Raw genomic sequence first — 22,296 nt, 5'->3', positions numbered from 1 at the left:
CGCTCCCTTGCACTCCACACCCCTGGTGAGCTTGCAGAGACTGGGGGGGGGGGGAGGATAGGAGATGGTGAGGCTGTGAAGAGTGCATGTACCAGATGGAGGCAGGAAAGTGGTGATGCAGTCCCTACCCACATGCACTGCATATGCTCATTCCCTGTTCCCCATCCCAGAACATGTCTATCTCTTATTTGTTGAGGGATGATAGAAAGTCTCTTTAGGAAACCCAGTTCTTCAAAGCTCTAGTCAAACTGGGTTTTCAAACTTTGTGCCTGAAGTCTTTACATCAATAAGGTCTGCTGTCCAGGATATGCTGGCCCAGTGCACAGCTCCAAGGGGCAAAAAGATGACACAGGGGCAGGGTCCTCACTTTGTACCCTTCCAAATCCAATGCACTCCTCCACGCTGCTCCAGCGCTTCCTCCCTGCTCTAACTTTCCTTGTTACCTAACTGGGCACCTTTCTGAGGCACACTCAAAAAGAGTTTAGAGTGTATGTATACGCTACAAGCACAAGCACTACAGCAGCACACTACAGCGAGGCCACTATAGTACAGGCACTTGCTACAATGACTGAAGGGGTTTTTCCTGTCACTATAGTAAATCCACCCCCTCAATAAGCAGTACAGTAACTCCTCACTTAAAGTCGTCCCGTTTAACATTGCTGTGTTGTTACGTTGCTGATCAATTAGGGAACATGCTCATTTAAAGCTGCGCAATGCTCCCTTATAACATTGTTTGGCAGCCACCTGGTTTGTCCACTGTTGCAGAAAGAGCAATCTGTTGGAGCTAGTGGTGGGGACTTCGAACCAAGGTGGACCGGCAGCCCCCTATCAGCTCCTCGTTCCCCTAAGTTGCCTGTGCGGCAGCCACCCAACAGAGTTCTTTCTTAAATATACTTAAGATTTCCCCCTCCCAGGCCTGCCTCAAACAGCAGGATCAACCCAGACAAAGGGCTCTTACTGATATAGGGGTTGTTGCTCCCTCTGGTTGGAAGCTCCAAGAGATGGACGCTAAGCTGCTGATCACCTCTGAGGATGAAAATGTGCATGGAAGTCTTGCTTCTGTCCCATTCTCCACAAAGAGCTCCTCTGGTGTCTTCACATCAAGTGCTGATATTCTGACTGTTTGGGGTGGGGAAGAGAAAAAGGAAAAATGAAAGTCAAGAGCGGTCTTCGAGGACCAGCAAAGAGCAAGCAACATGGGATGAACTAATAACACTTCAAGAATTACACGAGAGAACCAAGAAGGCACAATCACCCCTATGGTGATGGATTGTGCAGATATCACATCAAGTTTATAGCATGGACACATTGGCTGGATTCTGTTTCCCCTTTCTTGTGGCTTTTGCTATGGGGTGTTCCATGCCAACAGATGCTTCCTGTAGGGCAGCTGGTGGGAGACAATGTTATAGTACAAAACTCCCTGTTACTGCTCCAACTTCCACTGGCAGTTTTTGAGAAGTTAACCTTGAGAAGGATTGGCAGCAGGCCCAAAACCTGTTTCCTGCTTGGCTCACACCTCTCTTCTCCCCATAACATTCTGACTCTCCGCTGCAACTGCAACAACACACCAAATTCAACTCCACTCACGATGAAGCAGGAAAACACACAACCTTTTGGCTAAGTGCACCACCTAATTCTATAAGGTGTAACGTTACCATTCCCTGGCTCACTTCACCAGGAGTCCTAAATAAATCAAAGAAATACATACGAATTGTTTGACTTACGTTACCAAAGCTTTTAACGCCTACAGCATTTCAGGTGAAGGATCTGTTTAACAAGATTTCTCGTTACTGAGCCTGCGATAGATGTGCTCAGCCAGTCATACAGACTGGAATCTGTGTCACCTCATCCTTCTCCTCACTTCCAAAAAAGAGTGAGCTTCAGAGAATTTTATAACAGAGAAGTTGGTAACAGCAACTCCGGTGTGTGTTATTGCCATTAGATCTGAATTTAATCTAAGAGGAAATTGGATCACCTCACACAGCAAGCTTGGAAAACAGCCTATACATGTCCATTCTACTAAAGACAGATTAAAATATTTTAAACTGAGACAGCCTCCAGACACTTAGCTACCATAGTGATGAGTTGTGGTGTAAATACTGTGATGGGGCAAGGCCAGATGGCTACAGTAAAGTACTGAGAAACAGGTATGTTAGCTCCAGGCTAAACAAATCCCTAGGACCCTGGTAACCAAATGGCAGTTGCTCCAGGTTAATCAAGGCACCTGGGGCCAATTAAGATCTTTCTAGAAGGCAGTAGAGATAGCTACTTTAATTAGAACACCTGCAGCCAATCAAGGCAGGCTAATCAGGGCACCTGGGTTTAAAAAGGAGCTCACTCCAGTCAGGCAGGGAAGAGCCAAAGGAGAAGGAGCATGTGCCAGGAGCTGGGAGCAAGAAGGCAAGGAGCTGAGAGTGAGAGAGTGAACTGCTGGAGGATTGAGGAGGACAAGCGTTATCAGAGACCAGGAGGAAGGTCCTGTGGTGAGGATAAAGAAGGTGTTTGGAGGAGGCCATGGGGAAGTAGCCCAGGGAGTTGTAGCTGTCATGCAGCTGGTACAGGAGGCACTATAGACAGCTGCGATCCATAGGGCCCTGGGCTGGAACTCGGAGTAGAGGGTGGGCCCGGGTTCCCCCCAAACCTCCCCAACTCCTGATCAGACACAGGAGGAGCTGACCCAGACTGTGGGTTCCACAAGAGGGGAAGATCACTGAGGTGAACAATCTGCCAATAAGCGCAGGACCCACTAAGGTAGAGGAGGAACTTTGTCACAACTGGTGTCAGGGGTGGGATACTTTGGTGGGCACAGCGCGGTGGAAAAAAAAAAAAGAGGTTATTTTTTTTTCCACCACAATGGATGACGTAGAGCGGGCACTGATACAAGCCACAGCAGTGCAGCAGGAGGCTACCCGTGTCCAGGCAGCCACCCAACAGGAGGCAGTGCGGCTGCAGCAAGAAACTAATCGCCTGCTGATGGACCAGGTTTCTCAAGACTGAGCTATGTAGCGGGCAGGGCCGGCTTTAGGCAGTGCGAGGCCCAATTTGAACATTTTCGGTGGGACTCTGGCAGGGATGACTAAAAAAAAAAAAAAGCCTTTTGTTTCTTCCATGTAAATAATACAATTATATGTTATGTACATTGCATCATATATGCTCTTGATTGCTTATTAATGACCGCCATTTCACATGTGTGGGTCCCTGCCACTCCCTGCAGGTGTGCACATGTGTGGGTCCCAGCTGCTTCCTGCCCCCCTCATTGAAGCAGGTGTGCAGGGTTACTGCCCTGGGAACTGCAGGGCAGCAATGGACATGGGGCTGGTTGGAGGCAGGGCAGGGGCTGACTGGAGGTAGGGTCTAGCTGCAGGCAGGGCAAGGGGTGCAGGGCTGGCTGGAGACAGGTGGGTGTGGGGTGGGCTGGCTTCAGGCAGGGCCGCAGGGGGATGCAGCAGGGGTTGAGAGGGCTGGAGACAGAGGAGTGCGGAACTGGCTGGCTTCAGGCAGGGGTGTGCAGCAGGGATTGGCTGGAGACAGAGTAGGGGGTTTAGGGTTGGGTGTGGGCAGGGTGTGCAGGGCTGGTGCGGGCAGGGCTGTGTGTGTGGGGCTGGCTGGCTTTGGGCAGGGCCACAGAGGTGTGTGGTAGGGGTTGGCTGGAGATAGGGCAGGGGGGTTGGCAGGGGCTGGCTGTGGGCATGGGGTGCAGAGCTGGCTGCAGGCAGGGGGGGCAGGGCTGGTGTGAGCAGGGCAGGGCGTGCAGCAGAGGCAGCTGGAGCCCTCGCCCTTTAAATAGCCCCCAAGGCTCCCGCTACCCCAGGGCTCTGGGGGTTATTTAAAGGGCCTGGGGATCCCCTGCTTCTACCCCCCCGGAACTTTTAAATAGCTGTGGGAGCCCTGGAGAATACATGGGGACTGGGGGGGGCCCCTCCGGTAGCTATTTGAAGGACAGGGTGGCAGAGGCAGCTGGAGCCCAGGCCCTTTAAATAGCCCCGGGAGCCCCCTGCTATCCCAGGGCTTTGGGGGCTATTGAAAGGGCCCAGAGCTCCAGCCGGGAGAGCAGGGCTGCAGTAGGGCTTGCGCTCCGGCCGGGAGAGCAGGGCCGCGGGGAGGCTCGCCCCACTCCAGCCAGGGCCGCGGGGCGGCTTGCCCCGCTCCGGCTGGGAGAGTGGGGCCGCAGGGCGGCTTGCCCTGCTCCGGCCGGGGCTCTGGCTGGGAGAGCGGGGCTGCAGGGCTTGCCGTGCTCCGGCCGGGGCTTCGGCTGGGAGAGCCGGGCTGTGGGGCAGCCGCACTCCCACTGGTGCTTTGGTCAGGGGAGCAGGGCCCTGGAAGACCCCGGAGCAGACGGCAGCCGGGGTAAGCAAAAAAAATGTAAAAGGCATTTAACGTGCGGGGCCCTCTTAGTAAGTTCATCTTCTGTAGAAGTTAGTCTGTAGAGAGCTCTGAAAGTGCTAGTTATTTATTCTCCTACAGAACAACCTTGTTTAAAGAGGCCAGGGGAGGCTGGGCATTACTGACTGCCTCGTCATCACAACCCTTGTATCAAACAAACAGAACAGCACAGAAACAGTGCTCTAAGGGAACTGGATTTTCAAGAAGCAGTTGCGTCAGAGCTTCCTTTCTCCCCTACATATAATCTAACTACAGGCGAAGAAATAGTCCTCTCTTTGGGTCCCTACTACCAAATGTTTATTCTGAACACACAAGAGATCCTCTGAAAATTCAGCGAAGTGAATTCATAGCTGCAGTGCTATATGTAGTTTTTTCTGCCAATGGAGGGGATATTATGATAACAGAAAACAAACCATTGTTTCAAGTCCAAACCACAGAACAAATCTCCCTTTCAGGTAAAAAGCAAGCAAGATGCCCTCAACATGAGTGTAGGAAGAAAAATCAGCACCGAGACATTGCTTGCCAGTATAGTGGACAGAGGATTCATTGCTACCAACGGGAAAGAGTAAGCACTGATATGTTTATTCCAAGAGCCACTGTTGAACATAAATAGCCCTTGGAAGTGAGGTGAAGAAAAGCCTCATCTCACTCTTTCAGCCCACACTTATTAAGCAGCAGGGATTCGGAGCAATCAAATTTTTGAATTGCTCCGCTCCAAAGCCCTGCTAAGCAGGAGTTTTACTATCGGAGGATCTGTTGCACACCTGGACATTACTAATCTTTCATTTCTGGAACAGAAGCCAGGTTTCTCCAATTAGTTCGTAAGTGGACTTTGTCTCTTCAGGTCCAGACTAAGATTCCCAGTTGACCACATCACAAAGCCACCCCACAATGGATAGTTTAGTCTCACTAGCCACAGACCCTGATGCTTTGATAGAAATGTGTTACGGTTAGGAGGAGGTAGTAACCCTCTGAATTACATAAACAGCTAGCCGGAACTAGAGCATACAATACAGCATAGTCTCCAAAGTTGTAACCTCACTAAAGATCAGATCATACAGACTTGAACTCTGCAGCCACATAACTGCATTCGTCTCAGGAACAAAGACAGCTCCTGTTTATAGTCTCCAGCCAACCCTGATACCAGCATCATTGAAACTATGACCATATCCTCAAATCCCAAACAGACATCAGAGGGCTGAGATACAGAACACAGCTATCCCTTCCCATCTCTCCCTGCAAGAGTCAGGAGTCATATTAGCCTGAAAGAGCTCAGGGTCACCTTATGCAGTGCCTTCGACACTGCTGCAAAACATTCTGGAATAAGAGTGTCCCCATAGGAAGTTATATAATTCTATTGGTTTAAACTTCAAAGAACGCAGTAACTTCAGCACAAGATAAAGAACTTGGAGCGCTGCTGCTGAAGATAGAACTGGCATTCTCATCGGCTGTGCTCTACCAAAAAACCAGGGCCGGCTCCAGGCACCAGCTCAGCAAGCAGGTGCCTGGGACAACCAACAGTGAGGGGCGGCATATTGGGCTCTTCGGCAACGGGTCCCTCACTCCCTCTCGGAGGGGACTGCTGCCGAAGCCTGAAGCTGATCGCGATAGCGGCTTTTTTTTTGCCTTCACCCTCTTGGGGCGGCAAAAACCCTGGAACCGGCCTTGCAAACAACAGGCTGGTCTCTAAACCACACACCCTTGGAGATTATGCTCACTCGCAGGCAGAACAAAATGGTACAGCTCCCCCATAACTCCAGTCTACACGCAATTCTATCAAAGTTTTTCAGGGAAGCTAGATTTTCCAGAAATCTTTTTTTTGCTTCCATGGCAACCTATAGAGATAAGAGGCCAGTAAAACGCATTAGGTCCAACTGTGCAGTTATCTAATCATTTAGATTGGTACTTAGTCCAAATTTGCCCTCCCTTTAGTCACTGCACCTACAAAAGTAGGTAAAAATCGAGGAGTCTCTTCCTCTCTTCCCTCCTCCATGAGCTGAAGAACAGGCTCCCAACCAAAATTGTGGTTTGGAAGTGCCTTATTCAGTTTCCTGATCTTTGCCTAAATACAGAGGCCAGCAGTTGAGGCAGCCAGCCAGAGTTACAAACGCATTTTTTTCCCAAACAGCACTCACAACTCCAACCATCTAGTGCAGCGTTTCTGATACGCAGCCACCAGGGGCTGTGATTGTGGGGAGGGGGAAGGGGAGCAGTGGCCCCTCCCTGGTGCTCCTGGATGCACAGCCTTGGTGTTGGTTGCTGGCTCTTCCAACAGATGTTGGGTTCTGCCCTCCTCTGGAGTCATCTAGGGCACAACACTAGAGGAGAAGGCAGCCGGTGAGTTCCCCCATTTACACAGGGGTGGTGGGGCTCAAGCTTTGGGCTTCAAACTTGGGGTGGTAGGATCCAGCTGCAAGGCTTCAGGCTCCAGCCCCCCGCTGCCTCCCCAGATCCTCCATCCGGGGCTTAATTTATCCCTAAACTTGCCGGGGCTAAGTCTGCTGTGAAAAGCGATACTTGTATGTTTGTTGATATCATGCTTCACAGCAGACTTACTAACTAGCACTAAATAAATTACTATGATTTGTACATGTACATATTTGTTTTTCCTGAAGCTAATAAAGTATTTTAGGAAAGTGTGAGCAGCCACCAGCAAGAGTTGGTGGCGACACTCTGAGGCCACCGAATAATTTGTCCTGAGAACCCTAGTGTCTACAATGGTAGGTTTGGAGCTCAAGAAACTATGTTTAAGCTCTTTTCCACATGGGAAAATTGACCAAAATAGCAAAGAATCCTGTGGCACCTTATAGACTAACAGACGTTTTGGAGCATGAGCTTTCGTGGGTGAATACCCACTTCCTCAGATGCATGTCATGCATCTGAGGAAGTGGGTATTCACCCACGAAAGCTCATGCTCCAAAACGTCTGTTAGTCTATAAGGTGCCACAGGATTCTTTGCTGCTTTTACAGATCCAGACTAACACGGCTACCCTCTGATACTTGACCAAAATAGCTATTGCAGAATAGTTTTCTCCTCATTTGGTGTAATCAAGCCAAGTAAGAGTAAAATAAATGCAGAATCATAAACAGATAAACTCAAGTAGGAAGTTGAAATACCAAATACAGAACCCCATACTCCGCGACGTGGCATTAAACAAGATGAGAATAACCAGTAAAGTTAATTGCACTTGAACATCTCTTGTGGAAGTGTATCTCTTCAGAATAATTATGAAGAAGCAGACACCACTGTGTGCAGGTATGCTTTTTCTCAGCTAGAAACAGTCTTTGGGTAGGTTAATAACACCTACTTACCAGAGGTGCAAAGTACCTACTTACCTGCTTGGCAAAGTACAAGCAGCAGTGGCATAAAGCCTCTCTGGAGATGGTCATAACTAACCCTATTATCAGCCTGACTATATCAGTAACTAGACCTTTCCTGCCTCTAAGGGTACATCTAGACTACCTACCTTATCAGCACGTGGTCATCGATTTCTCGAGGATCAATATCGCGTCTCATCTAGACGCGATATATTGATCCCCGAACGCGCTCCCGTCGACTCCAGAACTTCACTAGCGCGAATGGCGGTAGCGGAGTCGACGGGAAGCCGCGGACGTCGATCCCACACTGTGAGGACGAGAGGTAAAACAATCTAAGATACTTCAACTTCAGCTACGTTATTCACGTAGCTGAAGTTGCATATCTTAGATCGATTCCCCCCACCCCACCCCAGACCAGCCCTCAGAGGCAGGCTCTACAGCAATCATCCTGTAGTAGGGAGAGGATGGAAGGTTATTCAGCATAACTGTAAAGTTGCTTTACAGAACAGATGTTCAAGACCAAAACTGTTTCCAAGCTAAGTTACCCATTTTGACCCCTAAAACTTATTATTAGTCTTCACCCAATTGGACCAAGTGGTCTTGTGGCAGAACAAGCTTGTAGTTTGCTTAGAAACCAGTTATATATTTTTCCATCTCTTATTTCTCATGAAGTTATCCACTGGGTGACACTCAGTTTAAGAGGAGGTTGAAGTGACAGGAGCAGGAAAGTCTAAGTGTCACTGCTACCTGCTATTTAGCCCTGCTCTTTACATCCCTCCATTGGCTCTCCCTTCTCTATCACATCAGACACAAGCTACTTACCTTCACTTTCAATGCCCTTCACAGCCTATTCCCGCCCTGCCTATCATCTCACATTTGCTATCAAGCTCTCAACTCCCATCTCCACTTGGCCCAAGAGGCCTGCCTCCATCACCCACTTGTTAAACTTTCAAACAAGCATCTTTGTGTCCTCTGCATACCTCATCACTCCTCACACCTAGGAGCTCCCTGTAAACATCTGCAATCCTACTCTATTACCCTCCTTCAAATCCCTCTTCAACTTCTTTGCCGAGATGGCTACAAAAAACCCAAACTACTGTGTTGAGAGCACCGTTTGCTGTGTTGAGAGCACTGCCTATGATGCTGACCAATATTATTTCCTTGTACTCTCCCATCTGTCTCTTCTCCTACACAGACTATGTCTATACATACAGTGCTGCAGCTCTCCATTGACATAAAAAAAACCCTCCTCCGCAAGCAGCATAAACTATGATGGTGGGAGAAGCTGACACACTGCTGTGCACCTGAACGCTCATGTTAGTGTAATTTATGTCACTCGGAATATTCGCACACACATTTTACCAACATAAACTGTAGTGTAGACATAGCCTCAGAGTCTAAACTTTTGAGGCAGGGACTGTCTTTGTTCTGTGTTCAATGCCTAGCACAATGGGTCCTGGTCCATGACTAGGGCACCTAGGTGCTCCGATAATACAAATAAAGTGATAGAGATAACTTTCACACGGCATAAGTGTGAAAATTAAGTTAAATAAGATCAAGGTTAAAATGAAAGTCAAAAGACTTAAACAGGATGTTAATAAGATAATTAAATAAAGCAAGATGAAAAGACAAGTAAAGGTATGGAACTGAGGTGTTGAAGTGATATCACAAGGTTGGCGTCCGTCCCAGAGCAAGTCCTGCTGACAGTTTAGGTTTAAGTAGCAGTGTGGTAATTTGTGCAAAATGCTGAAGGGGCCAGTAATGCCACCACTCACTGAGTCTTTGTCTTTGTGAGGAAGAGAGGAGTTCTTAACAGCTCAAATCAAGAATACACCTTCCTCTCCCACCTCAGGGCTTGGCTACACTCAAAGCTCCAAAGCGCTGTCGCGGGAGTGCTCCCGCAGCAGCGCTTTGAAATGCGAGTGTGGTCACGGCGCGAGCGCTGGGAGAGCTGAGCGCTGGGAGAGAGCTCTCCCACCGCTGCAGGTACTCCACCTCCAAGGGGATTAGCTTACAGCACTGGGAGACGCGCTCCCAGCGTTGGGGCACTGTTTACACTGGCGCTTTACAGCGCTGTAACTTGCCGCACTCAGGGGGGTGTTTTTTAACACCCGAGCGAGAAAGCTGCAGCGCTGTAAAGTGCCAGTGTAGCCAAGGCCTCAGTGAAGACAAGACAGGTTTGTGTTTTCACAAGATTTAGCAGGTAGTATTAAAGACTAGATTTCCTCCAGTTTTAATTCTAACTGCCAATTTGCAGATTGGAGTTTTAATTCAACCTTCTAATTAGTGTGAAAACTGAGGGAAATCAAGTCTAACACAGCCTGCTAATTTTTGTGAAGACTCCAGACTGCCATGTCTTCATTAGACATCAAGTGAGTTCACTAACTCAACTTAACACCCTTTTTCCTAATGAAGACAGCCGAATAGGAAAAAATGACACATGACTAAGGCTATGTCTACACTGGCAATTGAAGGACAAAACGTGTGTCTTTCAGAGGTGTTTGGAGAAGGGGGGAAAAAAAAACCCTGAAAGACAAAAGTTTTGCCGGTGATAAGCACCAGTGTGAACAGCGCTTTGTCAGCAGGAGTGCTCTTCTGCCAACAACATAAACGCTGCTTGTTGGGGACAGAAGTTTTTTGTCATCAGGAGAGCCGACAAACAGCAGCTACACTGCGCTACTTTTAGCGGCCTGGCTGTAGTGACAGCTATGTCTCTAAAAGCTGTGCAATACAGAGAGAGCCTAAATTTTGAGCGCTTAAAACCCCACCACAATCTCCATCCTACCGTGGTATTGAAGGGTCACCACCTCATCTAGATAGCCAACAGAATCTCTATAAGGTTTGCTAGTTACCAACAAACCACTCATTCTGACTGCCTTCACGACCATTCCTACCAATACATATTCATAAAGTTTCACAACCGAAGATTTTTTTTTATTTCCAAGAGAAATTAGGGGATGGCACCAATCTAAATGAGGGAGACACTTCTCTTGCATTGACAATAGCTACTGCTGGACCAAAAAGGGAGAGAGAAGAGAATGATGATAAACAATGAGTGAGCAGAAAGAGGAACAGAGAGAAAATCCATAAGGCGGACTTAGGGAGTGCAAATAAAAATTCTATAGAAGGCAGTTTTTAATCACAAAAATGGTGAGTCAGTGGAGTTGTTGGGTCTTCATACCCTCCCATGTGTAACTGAGGAATCGTTGCTAAGGCAGAACAGGAAAGGAAACAGTTACCACACTTGGATTTTCCATGTTTTATATAAACCAAGAACTTTGTTCCTCTTTAACTTAAGACTGTAAGTAAGTTGTATATCACACTATGATTACCACACATTCAATTCTTTTCCCCTGGGGGACATTCCCCATACTGCCACAATTAAGTAACAATATTGCGTAACAATATTAATAACAGTTACAAAAAAGTATGTTAAAGAATGGCATTATGGCAGACTGCCATTGTAAAACCAGAAGGGTGAAAATATAACCACTTGGTACAGCTCAGGACACTTGTAAAATGCCCAAAGTCCCATCTTTATCTCTACGCTGCTGAGACAACACTTACTGGCAAGGATCCTTATTCTAAGAAGCCTCTTACTCCTTTATGCTTCACCGCTCAGTCTTTGCCTCAGTAAGATCTCAAGAGCTCGAAAGGGACCCAAGAGCTACATCAAGTTTGCATGAGAAGGAGCACACACTGCAGCCATCCTCATCCTTAATATACCAGGAAAGCCTGTGAAAACTAAATGCCACAGTAACAAATTATTCTGATCAAGATGGAGCATTGCATACTGGATCCTGTAGTATATAGGGGCTGCACACACACCTTAAGGATTAAATCCCACAGGCCAGTGTAAAAAAGCATGGACACTGCATATGATCTGTGCTAGAGGAGTACCAGCGGGGGTGGGGGCGGAGGGTTTCAAGTCTTTTTTTTTTTTTTTCTTTTTTAAATAGTGGACATCAGCTAAAGGAGAAGATACCAGGACAATACCTTTTATACACTGTACAAGTTATTTTTCCTGTAGTTCAAACTGTGAGAAGACAGTTACATCAGTAGCAGGAGGCACAGGGGCAACTTTCCTTCCATAGCCTTTAGGTGCATGTGTGGTACATTTTCAAGGCTATTGTGCAATTGAAAAATGGAGGCATGCAACAGTAATTTCACAGGGAGACAGATTTCCAGGAAAAGTGCCACAACCCTGACCTGCGGCTCTTAATGTGTGCCAGGGCCGCCCAGAGGGGGGAGCAAGTGGGGCAATTTGCCCCAGGCCCCGGGGTTCCGCAGGGGCCCCCACGAGAATGGCTGAGGCTCCTTCCCCGGCCCGACCCTGTCTCCAACCCTCTCCCGGAGCCTCAGCCCATCCAGCAACCTCCCTGAACAGCGCTGCAGCGTGGCTCCAGCTGGGCATCTGAGCTCTGCCCTGCTCATTCCAGCATGGTAAGGGGGCGGGGCTGCAAGCTCCAGGCTGAGTGGAGGGAGCTGAGCTCGGCCTAGAACTCGCAGGCCTGCCCCCTTACCACACGGCTCTGAGCGGGGCAGAGCTCAGGGGCCCCGCCGCATGGGCTGAGGCTCCAGGTGAGGGGGGAGCTGGGGGTAAGGGGCCAGGGTCGAAGGGGGTTGGCTAAAGGGCAGCAAGTCTCGGGGGAGGAGTTGGGGGGCAGTCAGAGGACAGGGAATGGGGGGATGGATTGTGGGTGTTCTGGGGGTCTGTCAGGACTCAGTTGGGGGGAGTCAGGGCAGTCAGGGGACAGGGAGCAGGGGTGGGGTCCTGGAGTGGTGAGGGAACAAGGAGCAGGATGGGTTGGGGATTCTGAGGGGGGGCAGTCAGGGGGCAGGAAGTGGGTGGAGGTCAGATAGGGGGCAAGGCCAGGCTGTTTGGGAGGCACAGCCTTCCCTACTCTAAAGCTCATTCAGCAGTTTGAGGCTTGCAGACAAGCCAAGCTGTTAGCTTTTCCATTAGGGTTACCATCCCTTTAACTTCTCAAATGCCAAATTATGGTTTATATTTAATTTCAGTGCCATAGGGAGATTTATGTTGGGGGTGGGGTAGCTTTGTTTAAAATTAGCCACTGGGGGAGAGATCACATGAGAAGAGCAATATCCTTCCCAACCCTACCAAGGGAGACTCTCCTCCCATACTTTCCCTGAGGCTCCAGAGGGGTTAATTCAGTGGTTCTCAAACTTTTATACTGGTGACCCCTTTCACATAGCAAACCTCTGAGTGCAACACCCCCCATTATAAATTGAAAACACTTTTTTATATATTTAACCCTACTATAAATGCTGGAGGCAAAGCAAGGTTTGAGGTGGAGGCTGACAGCTCCGGACCCCCAGTAATAACTTTGTGGCCCCCTGAGCGGTCCAACCCCCAGTTTCAGAACCCCTGGGTTAATTTAATTTTAGTCCCCTGTGTCCATTCACATGCATGTGCAATTTTGAGCATTTCCTTTTTCACAACACAGGCTCATCCCAGACTCTGGAACAAGCTCAAATGCTCAGTTCGTGGAGTATGTACATAAGCTGTACTAAAGACAAATCCACAGTAACTGTCTCCAGTTTGTGAGGGACCCCATGGAGCCAGTCTCTAGGAAACAGATAAATGCACGGAGGTTAAGTCCATTAATGGCTATTAGCCAGGATGGGCAAGGAATGGTGTCCCTAGCCTCTGTTTGTCAGAGGGTGGAGATGGATGGCAGGAGAGAGATCACTCGCTCGTTACCTGTTAGGTTTACTCTCTCTGAGACACTTGGCATTGGCCACTGTCGGTAGACAGGGTACTGGGATGGATGGACCTTTGGTTTGACCCAGTATGACTGTTCTTATGTTCTAACCTAAATGAACCCAAAGTTATGGAGACAGATATGAGTCAAGGAAGCCATCAGAGTATCAGAAACCTGGAAAAATCCCTGACCGGATGGGCTCAGGCATTTGGTCACAAGCTGAGGTGGTTCAAAAGTTTTGGATTTTTTTAAGCAGAATTTTTGTATTGTTTCTTTAAACAATCAAACACAGCAAGCAGCAAATATTTGGCCACACATTTCTGAAACCTCAAACCATATTCAGGTTTTGGCAGACTAATTTCAGCTTTTCAATTCAAAAAACCACAACAAATTTTGACGGAAAGCAGACATCGTTCGTGATTTTTTTCTGCTTTTTAAAAATCCCTAGTCTTCGATCCAGAAAAAGTTTTTACGGAAAATATTTGTCCAACCCTTTTAATGGGCTTTAGTGCCTTTTGGCACTAGCTGATGCTGAGAACCAGTGATACCTTGTAAAGAAGTTCTCTCAAAACTGGGTTTCTGCCAAGATGCGGAAGCTTTATTTTTCCCAGGGTTGCCTTTGGGGAGAGCAGGGGGAGCAAGTGGGGCAATTTGCGCCGGGCCCCACAGGGGCCGTCATAACATTTTTTCCCAGATTTGGACCTTAGCGTCCAAAATATGGGTGTTAGCATGAAAACCTCCAAGCTTAGTTACCAGCTTGGACCTGGTAAAGCTGCCACCAGCCAGGAATTATACAGTGCCTAGCTCACTGTGGTCTCCCCAAAACCTTCCCTGGGGGACCCCCAGACTCAGATGCCTTGAGTCCTACAACAAAGGGAAATAACCCCCTCCCCTTGTTTCCTTGTTACTTCCTCCCAGGCTCCCCTCCCTGGACGACCCTAGGAGATTCCCTGCTTCCAGGCCTGGAAACACATGTACCGAGAGAGCTAATCTCTCTCCCCCCCCTCACCCAGAGGGTATGCAAAGTCAGGCTTAGTAAATCTAACACAAAGAGATTTTCCCCCTGACTTCTTCCTCCCACCAATTCCCTGGTGAGCTGCAGACTCAATTCCCTGGAGTCCCCACTAAAGAAAAACTCCAACAGGTCTTAAAAAGAAAGCTTTATAAAAAGAAAGAAAAATACATTAAAAATAGTCTCTGTATAAGGTGACAATCTACAGGGTCAATTGCTTAAAAGAAAAATGAATAAACAGCCTTATCCAAAAAGAATACACTCCAGCAACTACACACATGTAAATAAAAAAAAAACAATACAAACCTATTGTCTTACTATTCTTGTACTTACAACTTGGAAACAGAAGATTAGAAAGCCTGGAGGTAGAAAAATCACTCTCAGAGCCGAGAGGGTCAGACACAAGACAAAGAACAAATAACTCAAACCCAAAACTTCCCTCCACCCAGATTTGAAAAAGTCTTGTTTCCTGATTGGTCCCCTGGTCAGGTGTTTCAGGTTCCCTGTTAACCCTTTTACAGGTAAAAGAACATTAACCCTTAGATATCTGTTTATGACACGCCCCCCAAATTGCAGACAGTGGGGAACCTCGCTGGGAGCGATTTCCTCCTAGAACTTTAAAATAAACAGAGTAATACAACACATGCATCTTTACATATACCACTAAGTATATAACTAACAGACTTTTACACTTTGAGAACATTTTTAACTACTGAATTCTGGGAAACTCTCACGGGAGAGAGCATCAGCTACTTTGTTAGAAGCTCCTGAAATGTGCTGAATTTCAAAATCAAACTCTTGGAGAGCTAAACTCCAACGAAGAAGTTTCTTGTTGTTCCCGTTGGCAGTATGAAGCCACTTTAGCGCAGCATGGTCAGTTTGTAGCTGGAACCGCCGTCCCCAAACATATGGGCGTAGCTTTTCCAGGGCGTACACAATGGCATAGCATTCCTTTTCACTGACTGACCAGTGACTTTCCCTCTCAGACAGTTTCTTGCTGAGAAACATGACAGGATGGAAGTTGTGATCCGTTGCTTCCTGCATGAGAACTGCTCCTATACCACGCTCAGATGCATCAGTGGTTACTAGGAATGGCTTGTCAAAGTCCAGGGCCCTGAGCACAGGGTTAGACATGAGCGTCACCTTAAGTTGGGTAAAGGCCTTTTGACACTCATCAGTCCACTTAACTGCATTTGGCTGGGTCTTTTTGGTCAGGTCTGTCAGTGGGGCAGCGATTTGGCTGTAGTGTGGTACAAAGCGCCTGTAGTACCCGGCCAAGCCTAAGAAGGATTGAACTTGTTTCTTTGACTTTGGGACAGGCCACTTTTGGATAGCATCCACCTTGGCCTGTAGGGGGTTTATGGTTCCTCGACCCACCTGGTGCCCCAGGTAAGTCACTCTGTTTTGGCCTATTTGACACTTTTTGGCCTTAACAGTTAGTCCGGCCTGCCTGATGCACTCAAAGACCTTTTCCAGGTGGAGTAGGTGTTTGGGCCAGGAGTCTGAAAAAATGGCCACATCATCGAGGTAGGCAACTGCATATTTTCCCAGTCCTGCTAGAAGGCCATCTACCAGCCTCTGGAAGGTGGCGGGTGCATTTCGAAGCCCGAAAGGAAGGACATTAAATTCATACACCCCCGTATGGGTGATGAATGCTGACCTTTCCTTGGCAGGTTCGTCTAGCGGTACTTGCCAGTACCCCTTGGTTAAGTCTATTGTAGAGATGAACTGGGCACGTCCCAACTTCTCCAATAGCTCATCCGTGCCTGGCATTGGATAGTTGTCCAGATGAGTTACCGCATTTAGCTTACGGTAGTCCACGCAAAAGCGTATTTCCCCATCTGGTTTGGGTACCAGAACCACTGGAGATGCCCAGTCACTGGTAGATGAGCTACCCATGTGTAGCATGTTCTGGATCTCCCGTTCTATACCAGCTTGGGCATGAGGAGACACCCGGTAGGGTGGGGTTCTAATGGGGTGAGCATTACCTGTGTCAATGGAGTGGTATGCCCGTTCAGTCCGTCCTGCGCTGGCTGAGAACAAAGGGGCGAAGCTAGTGCACAGCTCCTTGATTTGTCGCCGTTGCAGACGTTCCAGGGTGGTTGAGAGGTTCACCTCTTCCACACCTCCGTCTTTTTTCCCGTTGCAGTAGACACCTTCAGGCCACTCAGCATCATCTCCCTGTACTGTAAACTGACAAACCTGTAAGTCTCTGGAATAGAAAGGCTTGAGAGAATTAACATGGTACACGCTGGGCTTTAGTGAGGAATTGGGAAATGCTATGAGGTAGTTAACAGCTCCCAGGCGCTCTTGGACCGTGAATGGCCCTTCCCATGATGCTTCCATCTCATGGGCCTGTTGCACCGTGAAGACCATAACCTGGTCTCCTACCTTGAAGGAACGTTCTCTGGTATGTTTGTCATACCAGGCCTTTTGCTCTTCCTGAGCATCGTTTAGGTTTTCTTTAGCAAGGGTTAAAGAGTGTCGGAGGGTGCTTTGTAGGTTGCTTACAAAGTCCAGAATGTTAGTTCCTGGAGAAGGCGTAAACCCCTCCCATTGCTGCTTCACCAACTGTAACGGCCCCTTAACCTCGTGGCCATACACAAGTTCAAAGGGCGAAAACCCTAAACTGGGATGTGGTACAGCCCTGTAGGCAAACAGCAATTGCTGCAACATTAGGTCCCAATTATTGGAGTGTTCGTTGATGAATTTACGTATCATGGCCTCCAAAGTTCCATTAAACCTTTCCACCAGGCCATTGGTTTGATGGTGGTACGGGGTGGCAACCAAGTGGTTCACCCCATGAGTTTCCCCACAGTTTTTGCATGGTCCCTGCCAGGAAATTAGATCCTGAATCTGTAAGGATGTCGGAGGGCCAGCCTACCCTGGCAAAAATGTCTGTTAGGGCCTGACACACAGCGTTAGCCCTGGTGTTGCCTAGAGCTACTGCTTCCGGCCATCGGGTAGCAAAGTCCTCGAAAGTCAGTATGTACTGCTTTCCTCTGGGCGTCTTTTTTGGGAAAGGACCCAGAATATCCACGGCTACTCGCTGAAATGGGACCTCAGTTATGGGGAGTGGCTGGAGAGGGGCCTTGACATGGTCTTGGGGTTTTCCCACTCTTTGGCATACCTCACAAGACTGGACATACTTGAGAATGTCCTTGCCCATCCCGTCCCAGTGGAAGGACTTCCCCAATCTGTCTTTGGTTCTGTTCACCTCAGCATGGCCACTGGGATGATCATGGGCTAAGCTTAAGAGCTTCCCCCAGTACTTAGTTGGAACCACCAACTCTTTTTGCGGCTGCCATTCTTCCCGGTGTCCACCAGAAAGAATCTCCTTGTAAAAAAGTCCTTGGTCTATAACAAACCGGGATCGGTGAGAAGAGCTGAGAGGCGGTGAGGTGCTCCATGCCGCCGCCCAAGCTTTCTGAAGGCTGTCATCTGCTTCCTGCTCAGTCTGGAACTGTTCCCTTGACGCTGGGGTCACCAGGTCATCCTCAGAATGGGGACTTGGGCTTGGTCCCTCTGGAAGCAATGTAGGTGATGGGGTTGTTTCTGTTGCTGGTGAACCGCTCTCCGCTAGTGCACCTGAGGGTACTTCTGGCTGAGCCTTTTGGGTATGGCTGTTTGCTGCTTCTGCCAGTTCAGGCTTGCTGGCGCCCTCTGGCGTTGGGGTTGAAGATGGATTTGCAAGCACTGTCAGTGCTGGCAACGGTTCTGGTGCTGGCTGCTTTTCCAGTTCCTGGTCTGGGACTGGAAGCACTGTGGCTGTTTTCGTTGTTGGCATGGGATCCGGGTCCACTACCTCTGTCTGGGTCTCTGGTAACACAGACGGGGCCCCTGTGGATGGCTCAGGAACAGAAATGGGTCTGGAAGCTTGCCTGGTTTGGCTACGTGTAATCATTCCCACTCTCTTGGCCCACTTCACCTGGTTGGCCAAGTCTTCCCCCAGTAGCATGGGGATGGAATAATTGTCATACACTGCAAAAGTCCACATTCCTGACCAACCTTTGTACTGGACAGGCAGTTCAGCTGTAGGCAAGTCTACAGCTTGTGACATGAAGTGGTAAATTGTCACTTGGGCCTTTGGGTTGATGAATTTGGCGTCGACGAAGGATTAGTGGATAGCTGACACTTGTGCCCCCGTGTCTCTCCATGCAGTAACCTTCTTTCCGCCCACTCTCAAAGTTTCCCTTCGCTCCAAGGGTATTTGAGAGGCATCTGGGCCTGGGGATCTTTGGTGTGATGGTGGTGTAATGAACTGCACTCGGTTGGCGTTCTTTGGGCAGTTGGCCTTTATATGTCCCAGGTCATTACACTTGAAGCATCTTCCAGCTGACTGGTCACTGGGTCGAGGTGAGTTACTGGAGACTGGTGAGCTGGAAGAATAGGATGTCTGTGGCTTTCCTTGGGTTGTAGGTGGGGTCTTTGGCTGCCCTCGGTTGTAGGGTTTATTGTCGGTGTGCCCTCTGGGGTATTCATTCCCCCTTGACAGTAGCTTTCTTGCTTTCTGCCACTTCCATCCATCTGGCTCCAATCTCCCCCGCCTCGGTGAGATTTTTGGGTTTTCCATCTTGTATGTACCGTGTTATGTCCTCAGGAACACCATCCAAGAACTGCTCCATTTGTATGAGGAGGTGCAGTTCTTCTATGGATTTAACATTGTTTCCTGATATCCAGGCCTCATAATTTTTCCTAGCGTAGTAGGCGTGTTTGGGGAATGACACATCTGGTTTCCACTTTTGGGTTCTGAAACGCTGACGGGCATGATCCGGGGTTATCCCCATTCTGTATCTGGCCTTGGTTTGAAAAAGTTTATAGTCGTTCATTTTCTCCTTAGGCATTTCAGCTGCCACCTTTGCTAAAGGTCCACTGAGCTGTGGCCTCAATTCCACCATGTACTGGTCTTCAGGGATGCTGTACCCAAGGCAGGCTCTTTCAAAATTTTCCAAGAAGGCCTCAGTGTCATCACCTGCCTTGTAGGTGGGAAATTTCTTGGGATGTGGAACCATAATTGGCGAAGGGTTGTTAGGATTGGCTGGAGCAGGCTACCCAGCCTGCGCTAACTCCAGTTCATGTTTTCTCTGTTTTTCCCCTCTCTTCACTTTCTTTTTGTTGTTTTTCCATTTCTCGGCGGTAGGCTGCCTCTTCTTCTGCTTATTTTATTTTGTGGGCCATCTCTTCTTCTTGTAGTTTTCTGTGGTGGGCTGCATTTTTCGCATCTTGTTCTCTTTTATGGGCTGCCCGTTTGATCTGTTCTTCTCTTTCTTTCAGCTCCACCTCTTTTTCTCTGTTTTCCAGTTGTCGCCTGTAGTTTGCTTTCTTGATTTGTTCTTCTGCCTCCCTTTTTTCCTTGGAAGTCATGGTTTCTGTTTTCTTGTGTTGGGGTGCCCTCTGGTGTTTATCGTCTGAATTGCAGGTTCTGTTGCCTCCTGGGGTCCGCCTAGCAACAGTGCCTTTTTTCTTTAGCTAATCTTTTAAATGTAAAGTAAACCAGAAAAACCACTTTATTTGCATGTATATTGTGCTGGGTACTTGACTCTCAATGGGAGTGCTATGTTTAACAAAAGACCCTTACTAGTTCCTTAATGGTTCCTTGCTTAATATGCAAGCTACTGCCAGGAGAGAACAGAAAAAAAAAATTATCTCTGGTTCCTTTTAAAACCAAACCCTCTCTGCTTAAAAGCCCCTAGCAGAGAAAATAAAAATATAATATTCCTACTGGCTTCTGGATTCTATCTTCCCCACAACGCTGCACATAACATGTCATAACATTTTTTCCCAGATCTGGACCTTAGCGTCCAAAATATGGGTGTTAGCATGAAAACCTCCAAGCTTAGTTACCAGCTTGGACCTGGTAAAGCTGCCACCAGCCAGGAATTATACAGTGCCTAGCTCACTGTGGTCTCCCCAAAACCTTCCCTGGGGGACCCCCAGACTCAGATGCCTTGAGTCCTACAACAAAAGGAAATAACCCCCTCCCCTTGTTTCCTTGTTACTTCCTCCCAGGCTCCCCTCCCTAGACGACCCTAGGAGATTCCCTGCTTCCAGGCCTGGAAACACAAGTACCGAGAGAGCTAATCTCTCTCCCCCCCTCACCCAGAGCCTATGCAAAGTCAGGCTTAGTAAATCTAACACAAAGAGATTTTCCCCCTGACTTCTTCCTCCCACCAATTCCCTGGTGAGCTGCAGACTCAATTCCCTGGAGTCTCCACTAAAGAAAAACTCCAACAGGTCTTAAAAAGAAAGCTTTATAAAAAGAAAGAAAAATACATTAAAAATAGTCTCTGTATAAGGTGACAATCTACAGGGTCAATTGCTTAAAAGAAAAATGAATAAACAGCCTTATCCAAAAAGAATACACTCCAGCAACTACACACACGTAAATACAAAAAAACCAATATAAACCTATTGTCTTACTATCCTTGTACTTACAACTTGGAAACAGAAGATTAGAAAGCCTGGAGGTAGAAAAATCACTCTCAGAGCCGAGAGGGTCAGACACAAGACAAAGAACAAAGAACTCACACCCAAAACTTCCCTCCACCCAGAGTTGAAAAAGTCTTGTTTCCTGACTGGTCCTCTGGTCCGGTGTTTCAGGTTCCCTGTTAACCCTTTTACAGGTAAAAGAACATTAACCCTTAGATATCTGTTTATGACAGGCCCCCATGAGAATATAGTATTGTATAGTATGGCATTTTTTTTAATGGAAGGGGACCGCAAAATTGCTCTGCCCAAGGCCTCCTGAATCCTCTGGGCAGCCCTGATGTGTGCATGTATTTATTTAATAATTTACATATTCCATGCTTATCTAGACTTGAGGAATGGCATTATCTTGTAAGCTTGTAGACTTTAGTGTCTTGTATACATTAGATACAAGACAATAGATGATGAAATTGTTTTGGCTTTTATTGCCTTGCGTAAGGAAACTTGAAAAAATTCCAACTTTGCTAATTCTATTTCTGAACTGGAGTTAGCAACATCTAGGACCTTAGTGTACACACCCCACTGGCTGCTGGTACAGTCTTCAGCACAGGATTATCTAAGCCTGCTCACAGCAAGTTTTGTCAACATGATGCTGCAAACTGTCAGCAGCTGCTGGACTGCATACCCTAGGGTTCCCAACATTGCTAACGTCAGTTCAGTTGAACATGTGTTGGCAACAGATGCTCAGCTGGATGAAGCTTTTTCTCCCAACCAGTGGTAGAGACCTCCAAACATCTGCAGTCATAAATTCCCTGCAAACCCAGCCTTGGTTCTTGAAACATCTGGCTACTAAGCACATGCTCAAACAAATTGATATAGATTCAGTTTTCAGGGACTTAATTATCCAAAAATCAATTCCAATATATCCAATTCCAGAAAATGTTTTTCTTTAATAGATCTGCCAAATGTTGGTATTTGTAGGCATACTCCCTCACTCTGAGTTAATTTTAAGTAGTTTACATTTCTTCCTCACGAAGAAGGATTTTGCTATGTTTCAAGGAGAGACTTTAAGAACCTTTCTTGTATTGTCCTGTTTTGGACTTCTGTTTAAAAAAAAGTCACGATTGATAAAGAGAGGCAAAGTGGACAAGGTAATATCTTCTATTGGACCAACTTTTGTGGTGAAAAACAAGCTTTGGAGTTACAAGAGCTCTTCACGCCTTCTTGACTTTTTTTTTTTTTAAATCAGCTTTCCTCCCTAGTGCATTGCAGCTTTTAAAACAATTGTTGCAGTCAGTTATTTCTCCTGCTCCTTGCACTTTCACTTTTACTCGATTTACAGCTCTTGCTGTGCAATATTCACTTTGGTGCAAACGTGTCAAAGAATTTGGTGTGACTAAGTGGAGAATACTTTCCACTCCTACTGTACAT

At 47.6% G+C, this 22,296-nt stretch overlaps 1 protein-coding gene across 1 annotated transcript in view; it reads right to left on the bottom strand.

Moving 5' to 3' along the window:
• LOC115644329 (junctional adhesion molecule-like) overlaps positions 1–22,296 on the bottom strand; it is an 89,736-nt gene that overhangs the window by 20,173 nt on the left and 47,267 nt on the right. The gene's annotated exons all lie outside the window — the stretch shown is intronic.

The sequence above is a fragment of the Gopherus evgoodei genome, chromosome 1 (genome assembly GCF_007399415.2).
Source record: "Gopherus evgoodei ecotype Sinaloan lineage chromosome 1, rGopEvg1_v1.p, whole genome shotgun sequence".
Classification (NCBI taxonomy): domain Eukaryota; kingdom Metazoa; phylum Chordata; order Testudines; family Testudinidae; genus Gopherus; species Gopherus evgoodei.
Note: the sequence above shows the minus strand (reverse complement) of the source record. Positions and strands in the feature narration are given on the sequence as shown.